Source organism: Octopus sinensis, linkage group LG27 (assembly GCF_006345805.1).
Source record: "Octopus sinensis linkage group LG27, ASM634580v1, whole genome shotgun sequence".
NCBI lineage: Eukaryota > Metazoa > Mollusca > Cephalopoda > Octopoda > Octopodidae > Octopus > Octopus sinensis.
In genome coordinates this window covers 19402792-19412053 of record NC_043023.1, presented here as the reverse complement: position 1 = coordinate 19412053, position 9262 = coordinate 19402792, and the positions used below count along the sequence as shown (strand labels likewise).

The following is a 9262-nucleotide window of genomic DNA, read 5'->3' as shown; positions in this document are numbered from 1 at the left end:
TAGGGGGACATGGAGTTATGTACAGGGTGGGTGTTCATGCAAAGAGTTCAGGCCATTTCTGGTCAAGAGAGACTTTAAACCAAGCGGTCGTCGGCATCTTCACTATCTCGTCCGGCAGCTTATTCCACGGATCTGCAACCTGGATGGAGAAAGCCCCTCTCCTTTGATTGAGATGAAATCGTTGCAGATAGAGCTTTTCGGAGTGACCCCGCAGCCGACGCTCTGGAACAGGAGTGAAGAACAGCTCTTTCGAGAGGTTACACTTTCCGCTTATGATGTTGTAAGCAAGAATGAGATCACCACGGCGTCGTCGTTTTTCTAGAGAATAAAGGTCGAGCGTCTTCAGCCTTTCTTCATAAGACAAATGCTTGAGACCAAGAACCATGCGGGTAGCCAGCTTCTGGACTCTTTCGAGATGATGTATGTCTTTGAAGAGATAAGGAGAAGAGGCTTGAATCCCGTACTCCAATATGGGTCTCACCAGCGTGACATAGAGCGGTAGGAATATGGCTGCTGTGAGCATTCCGAATGACCGTCGAATCAAAAACAGAACTCCGCGTGCTTTTAATTTATGTTCAAATGAAAGCTTAATAATGAAGTTATTTTAGTAAATTCTTCATGATTTTCAAAATTAATTAAAACAAAGGCTGTGTGGTAAGTAGCTTGTTTACCAACCATATGGTTCCAGGTTCAGTCCCACTGCGTGGCACCTTGGGCAAGTGTCTTCTACTATAGCCTCAGGCTGACCACTTGTGAGTGGATTTGGTAGACGGAAACTGAAAGAAGCCCGTCGTATATATGTATGTGTTTGTGTGTCTGTGTTTGTCCCCCTAGCATTGCTTGACAACTGATGCTGGTGTGTTTATGTCCCCGTCGATTAGTGGTTCGGCAAAAGAGACCGATAGAATAAGTACTGGGCTTACAAAGAATAAGTCCCGGGATCGAGTTGCTCGATTAAAGGTGGTGCTCCAGCATGGCCACAGTCAAATGACTGAAACGAGTATAAGAGAGAGTAAAGTGTAACAAAAAGGTTAAAGTGATGTAAATTAAATCGGTCCATCAAAATTTTGTGTTAATTTATGTTCCAAAAACCAGCTGAATAAGGATAAAGTTATTTTATTTAATTCTTTATTTCAAAGAAATAATTGAAACAAGGGTAAGGTATTTCAGCAGAAATATGGTAACCAAAGGGTTAAAGTGATCTTAATTATAAAACCTCCCATCAAAATTTCCTGTTAAGTCGCCCGCTGACACTCGTTAACGCTACACCGAAGAGGCCAGGGAACAGAAGAAAGACGACATGCACCCAACACCAGAGCTGAAGTCACCTCCGAAAGTGGGGGCCTCGCCACGTCAAAACGGTAGAGGAGTAGGGGCCGAAACCGGACGTGGTTCCTCCCGATGATGTCTTGAGCTAACTGGATCCTATAAAGGAGCTGTTGTTGTAGCAGACCACGAAACATGGTTGAAATTCCTTCTGTTATAAACACCAGTTTAATCATGATTTCAAATTTTGGCACAAGGCCAGCAAGTTCGAGAGAGGGGCCTAGTCAATTACATCAACCCTAGTATTCAACTGGTATATATTTTATCAAACCCCAAAAAGATAAAAGGCAATGCTGACCTAGGTTGGGTTTGAACTCAGACTGTAAAGATGAACAAAATACCTATTTCTTTATTACCCACAAGGGGCTAAACATAGAGGGGACAAACATGGACAGACATAGGTATTAAGTCGATTATATCAACCCCAGTGCTTAACTGGTACTTAATTTATCGACCCCGAAAGGATGAAAGGCAAAGTCGACCTCGGCGAAATTTGAACTCACAACGTAACAGCAGCCGAAATACCTATTTCTTTATTACCCACAAGGGGCTAAACACAGAGGGGACAAACATGGACAGACATAGGTATTAAGTCGATTATATCAACCCCAGTGCTTAACTGGTACTTAATTTATCGACCCCGAAAGGATGAAAGGCAAAGTCGACCTCGGCAGAATTTGAACTCACAACGTAACAGCAGCCGAAATACCGCTAAGCATTTCGCCCGACATGCTAACGATTCTGCCAGCTTGCCGCCTTTTAAAGATGAACAAAATGCCACTAAGCATTTTGCTTGGCTGCTAACAACTCTGCCAGCTCAATCACTGCCTCACCAGTTAAATACTCTCTTTACTTGTTTCAGTCATTTGACTGCGGCCATGCTGGAGCACCGCCTTTAATCGAGCAACTCGACCCCGGGACTTATTCTTTTGTAAGCCCAGTACTTATTCTATCGGTCTCTTTTGCCGAACCGCTAAGTAACGGGGACATAAACACACCAGCATCGGTTGTCAAGCAATGCTAGGGGGACAAACACAGACACACAAACACACACACACATGCGGTGATTTCAATGGGCATGTTGGACGACATGCTGGGGGCTTCCATGGCGTGCATGGAGGCTACGGTTATGGTTCCCGCAACGAGGAGGGAACCAGGCTGCTGGAGTTCTGCGATGCGAATAGTCTTATGATCTGCAACACTAACTTCAGGAAACCAACAAGCCACCTGGTCACCTACCGATCGGGCCGGCATACTAGCCAAATCGACTACATCCTCGCCAGAAAAAGGAAAGATGGTTGCTTATAAATGCCAAAACCTTCCCAGGCGAAGAATGCACCCCACAACATAGACTGGTAGTTAGTGACTTTAGGATCAGGACTAAGAGGGCGACTAGAAGACGACCAACATGGAGAAGAAGGGTCTGGAAGCTTAAAGACCCTGCGAATGGACAGAGATTTAGAGATATGTTACTTGAAGCCTTTGACGAAGTGGAAGGGGGTATAGCTACACATGGGTTAGAAGACAACTGGACGTTTCTGAGGGACAACCTGCTGAAAGCCGCTGACCAGATCTGTGGCTGGTGCAAAGTCCCCTTAAAACTCAAAATAACATGGTGGTGGAACAATATTGTTGATAGGGCTATTAGACAAAAGAAACAGGCTTGGAAGGCCTGGAAGAACGGTGGTAGCAGGGAAGTGTATCAGACTGCCAGAAGGGAAGCCAGGAGACAGGTCTATCTAGCCAGAGGGGAAGCAGATAAAAGAAAATTTGCCAATGTCCTGCGCCGTGAGGATGAAAGACTTGAGGTATTTCGTGTTGCAAGACAGTGTGTGAGAGAGAATCGAGATGTGGTAGGAGAGAAATGTGTTCGCATGGAGGATGGTTCACTTGCGCTAAATGAGGATGCAAAGAGAGAAGCTTGGAGACGCCACTATGAAAGGTTGCTGAATGAGGAAAATGAATGGGATAAAGAGAGTCTGCCGAATGTTGACCCAACAGAGGGACCAGCTATCCGAGTTGATAGTTCCGTGGTAGCTAAGGCAATTAGAAGCATGAAGACAGGGAAAGCCCCAGCCCATCAGGAATTACTGCAGAGATGCTCAAAATATCTGGTAGTGTCGGCTATAGCATAGTCACCCGTATAGTTAACCAGGTGATACACGAAGGAGTCATACCCAATGACTGGTGTAGCAGCATAATAGTCAACTGCTACAAAGGTAAAGGCGATGCCCTAGATACAAATAACTACAGGGGCATCAAGCTGTTGGATCAGGTAATGAAGGTTACGGAGAGGGTTATAGCCCAGTTAATTAGAGAGTTAGCTTAGATGATATGCAGTTTGGGTTCGTGCCAGGGAAAAGTACTACTGATGCTATATTCCTGGTAAGACAGCTGCACGAGAAATACCTAGCCAAAGGTAAGCCCTTGTACCTGGCTTTTGTTGACTTAGAGAAAGCCTTTGACAGGGTCCCCCGATCCCTTATCTGGTGGTCAATGAGGAAACTAGGGATAGATGAATGGTTAGTGAGAGCTGTGCGAGCCATGTACAGAGATGCAGCTAGTAAGGTGAGGGTTGGCAACGAGTACAGTGAAGAATTCCGGGTAGAGGTTGGGGTCCACCAAGGTTCAGTCCTCAGCCCCCTCCTATTTATCATAGTCCTCCAGGCAATAACGGAAGAATTAAGACAGGATGCCCCTGGGAGCTCCTATATGCTGATGACCTTGCTCTAATTGCTGAGTCACTATCAGAACTGGAGGAGAAGTTTCAGGTGTGGAAACAAGGATTAGAATCGAAGGGCCTTAGAATCAACCTAGCCAAAACCAAAGTCCTAATAAGTAGGAAGGTGGACCAACCACAAACGACTTCAGGTAGATGGCCCTGCTCGATCTGTAAAAAAGGTGTAGGTAGAAACTCTATAAGGTGCACCAAGTGTAAGCTATGGACACATAAGAGGTGCAGCAATGTCAAAGGAAGGCTAACTAAGAAAATAGTTTTTGTCTGTGGCAGATGCTCAAGAGAAATAAACACTGGAAATGTGCAGAGACCAACTTCTACCACGTTCCAGGGAGACAAACTAGAAGTAGTTGATAGCTTCCGCTACCTAGGAGACCAAGTCAGTAGCAGGGGTGGGTGTGCTGAAAGTGTAACTGCTAGAGTAAGAATAGCCTGGGCAAAGTTTAGAGAGCTCTTACCCCTGCTGGTGACAAAAGGCCTCTCGCTAAGAGTAAAAGGCAGACTATATGATGCGTGTGTACGTACAGCCATGCTACATGGTAGTGAAACATGGGCCGTGACAGCTGAGGATATGCGTAAGCTTGCAAGAAATGAAGCCAGTATGCTCCGATGGATGTGTAATGTCAGTGTTCATAATCGTCAGAGTGTAAGTACTTTGAGAGAAAAGTTGAACCTAAGAAGTGTCAGTTGTGGTGTGCAAGAGAGACGGCTGCGCTGGTATGGTCATGTGACGAGAATGGCTGAAGATAGTTGTGTGCAAAAGTGCTACACCCTAGCAGTTGAGGGAACCTGTGGAAGAGGTAGACCCAGGAAAACCTGGGACGAGGTGGTGAAGCACGACCTTCGAACTTTAGGTCTCACCAAGGAAATGACTGAAGACCGAGTCCTATGGAAGTGTGCTGTGCATGAGAGGACCCGGCAGGACTAGTCAGGCCATATCCCGTGGCCCCTACCTGGGACGTAGTCGATCCACCTGTGCATACCTTCCTTCTTGTGACACTTGTGAAGACCTGCTGAGGCAAGTGAAAATCAATCAAAATAGATGAACATCAATGGAATTTGTATCTTTGTGGTACCAGTGCCTTTGGCACACAAGAAAACCATCCGAACGTGGCCGTAGCCAGTACCGCGTCGACTCGCCTCCGTGATGTGGGAACATGGTGGCACATAAAAACAACATCCGAAGACCCGGCAAGACTAGTCAGGTCATAACCCGTGGGCCCTACCTGGGACGTAGTCAGTCCACCTGTACGTACCTTCCTTCTTGCGACACTTGTGAAGACCTGTTGAGGCAAGTGAAAATCAAAACAAATCAAAATAGATGATCATCAATGGAATTTGTATCTTTGTGGTACCAGTGCCGGTGGCACACAAGAGAAAACCGTCCGAAAGTGGCTGTAGCCAGTACCGCATCGACTGGCCTCCGTGCTGTGGGCACATGACAAACACCATCCGATCATGGCCGTTCGCCAGCCTCATCTAGCACCTGTGTCGGTGGCACATAAAAACACCATCCGAAGACCCGGCAAGACTAGTCAGGCCATAACCCATGGCCCCTACCTGGGACGTAGTCAGTCCACCTGTGCATACCTTCCTTCTTGTGACACTTGTGAAGACCTGTTGAGGCAAGTGAAAATCAAAATCAAAATCAAAACAAATCAAAATAGATGAACATCAATGGAATCTGTATCTTTGGTACCAGTGCCGGTGGCACACACTTTGTGGTACCAGTGCCGGTGCACACACTTTGTGGTACCAGTGCGATGGCACACAAGAGAACCATCCGAACGTGGCCGTAGCCAGTTCCGCATCGACCGGCCTCCGTGCTGTGGGCACGTAACAAACACCATCCGATCATGGCCGTTCGCCAGCCTCATCTGGCACCTGTGTCGGTGGCACATAAAAACACCTTCCGAAGACCCGGCAAGACTAGTCAGTCCACCTGTGCATACCTTCCTCTTGTGACACCTGTGAAGACCGGTTGAGGCAAGTGAAAATCAAATCAAATCAAATCAAATCAAAATAGACAAATAGATGAACATCAATGGAATTTGTATCTTGTGGTACCAGTGCCTGTGGCACACAAGAAATCCATCAGTGCTGTAGTCAGTGCGGTGGGCACATGACAAACCCCATCCGATCGTGGCCGTTCGCCAGCCTCATCTAGCACCTGTGTCGGTGGCACATAAAAACACCATCCGAAGACCCGGCAAGACTAGTCAGGCCATAACCCATGGCCCCTACCTGGGACGTAGTCAGTCCACCTGTGCATACCTTCCTTCTTGTGACACTTGTGAAGACCTGTTGAGGCAAGTGAAAATCAAATCAAAACAAATCAAAATAGATGAACATCAATGGAATTTGTATCCTTGTGGTACCAGTGCCGGTGGCACGTGGCACACAAGAAAACCATCCGAACGTGGCCGTAGCCAGTACCGCATCGACTGGCCTCCGTGCTGTGGGCACGTAACAAGCACCATCCGATCGTGGCCGTTTGCCAGCCTCATCTGGCACCTGTGTCGGTGGCACATAAAAACACCATCCGAGCGTGGCCGTTTGCCAGCCTCGTCTGGCACCTGTGTCGGTGGCACATAAAAAAAACACCATCCGAGCGTGGCCGTTTGCCAGCCTCGTCTGGCACCTGTGTCGGTGGCACATAAAATCACCCACTACACTCTCGGAGTGGTTGGCGTTAGGAAGGGCATCCAGCTGTAGAAACACTGCCAGATCTGACTGGACTGGTGCAGCTTTCGGGCTCCCCAGACCCCAGTTGAACCGTCCAACCCATGCTAGCATGGAAAGCGGACGTTAAATGATGATGATGATGATGACATATATACGACGGGCTTCTTTCAGTTTCCGTCTACCAAATCCACTCACAAGGCATTGGTCGGCCCGAGGCTATAGTAGAAGACACTTGCCCAAGGTACCACGCAGTGGGACTGAACCCGGAACCATGTGGTTGGTAAACAAGCTACTTACCACACAGCCACTCCTGCGCCTATAATAATGACAATTATTTTACTAAATTCCTATTTTCAAAATTAATTTCAACAGAAATATGGTACCAAAAAAGGTTAAACTTGAGTACTTTAGCCTCATATTTACTTTCATCATCATTTTGACATCAGCTTTTCCATGCTTTCATGGGTTGGATGGAATTTGTCGAGATAGATTTTCTACAGTTGTATTGCCTTCATATTGCCAACCCTCACCTGCTTCCGAGAATGGTAGCATTTCCCTTCATCATCAATGTTTAATGTTTAACCCTTTAGTGTTTAAACCGGCCAAATCCGGCCCAATATATTCTGCATGTTTTATATTCAAACTTGCCATATCTAGCCTCTCACTCCTGACCTACAATGTCATTCTGAAAATAAACAATCACATCATTGAAACCTCAAAGCTATAAGATAATGCATGATTAATTCAAAACAATTTGAGTGAAAAGGTATTATACATAGGCGCAGGAGTGGCTGTGTGGTAAGTAGCTTGCTAACCAGCCACATGGTTCCGGGTTCAGTCCCACTGCGTGGCATCTTGGGCAAGTGTCTTCTGCTATAGCCCCGGGCCGACCAATGCCTTGTGAGTGGATTTGGTAGACGGAAACTGAAAGAAGCCTGTCGTATATATATATATGCGTTTGTGTGTCTGTGTTTGTCCCCCTAGCATTGCTTGACAACCGATGCTGGTGTGTTTACGTCCCCGTCACTTAGCGGTTTGGTAAAAAGAGACCGATAGAATAAGTACTGGGCTTACAAAGAATAAGTCCCGGGGTTGATTTGCTCGACTAAAGGCGGTGCTCCAGCATGGCCGCAGTCAAATGACTGAAACAAGTAAAAGTAAGTAAAGTAAGTAAAATACATTTAACAGAGTAATCTGAACACTAAAGGGTTAAATACAACAAATAATCCAGAATCCTTGTCCAGTACCGGATTGATCCCAAAATCTAATCAGTTCGTGTCAGTCACAAGGCCAAACATCCCTGAAAGTTTCATCCAAATCCATCCAGCGGTTCTTGAGATATTTTGTCCATGGACAAACAAACAAATATGACTGAAAACAATACCTCTGCCTTTGCTATGACGGAGATAATGATTCTTTCTACTATAGGCACAAGTCCTGAAATTTAACAGGAAGGGATAAGTTGATTACATTAATCTCCAGTGTTTAATTTGTACTTACTTCCTCAACCCCCAGAAAAATGAAAAACAAATTTGACTGTAGTGCAGTTTGAACCCAGAATGATTAAAATGCTGCTATCCATTTTGGCTGGCATGGTAACAATTCTGCCAGCTTGCCACCTTCGCTTTTACTTGTTTCAGTCATTTGACTGTGGCCATGCTGGAGCACCGCTTTTTAATCGCGCAACTCGACCCCAGGAGTTATTCTTTTGTAAGCCCAGTATTTATTCTATCGGTCTCCTTTGCCAAACCGCTAAGTGACGGGGACATAAACACACCAGCATCGGTTGTCAAGTGATGCTAGGGGGACAAACACAGACATACAAACACACACACGCATATATATATTATATATATATATATGTATATATATATATATATACATATATACATATATACAACGGGCTTCTTTCAGTTTCCATCTACCAAATCCACTAACAAAGCTTTGGTTGGTCCGAGGCTATAGCAGAAGACACTTGCCCAAGGTGCCACGCAGTGGGACTGAACCCAGAACCATGTGGTTGGTAAGCAAGCTACTTACCACACAGCCACTCCTACGCCTATATATATATATATATATATATATACATATATACGACGGGCTTCTTTCAGTTTCCATCTACCAAATCCACTCACAAGGCTTTGGTCGGTCTGAGGCTGTAGTAGAAGACACTTGCCCAAGGTGCCACGCAGTGGGACTGAACCCGGAACCATGTGGTTGGTAAACAAGCTACATACCACACAGCCACTCCTGCGCCTTAATAATAATAATTTTATATACCCAGGCCTATTCCCCGTTTTTTTAGGAAGGGGTAGCCTCCAGACACACCCCAGACATTCCATTCAGTTCCCAGCTCAAAGAGGTGAGCCCTATTCTATGCTTGGGTCAAAGCATAGAATGCAACCCCCAATATCAGCAGCGGGGCCCGATAGCTTGTGCGGTTTCATACCCCTATTGAGCAACATCAAATTCACTCATCTGTCCACAAACACCTTAATAATTAAAAAAAATAAT

The 9262-nt window shown here is 45.8% G+C and overlaps 1 protein-coding gene across 1 annotated transcript in view; it reads left to right on the top strand.

The window, feature by feature from the left end:
- Positions 1-9262, top strand: part of LOC115225281 (cleavage and polyadenylation specificity factor subunit 6) — a 77172-nt gene that overhangs the window by 1825 nt on the left and 66085 nt on the right. The gene's annotated exons all lie outside the window — the stretch shown is intronic.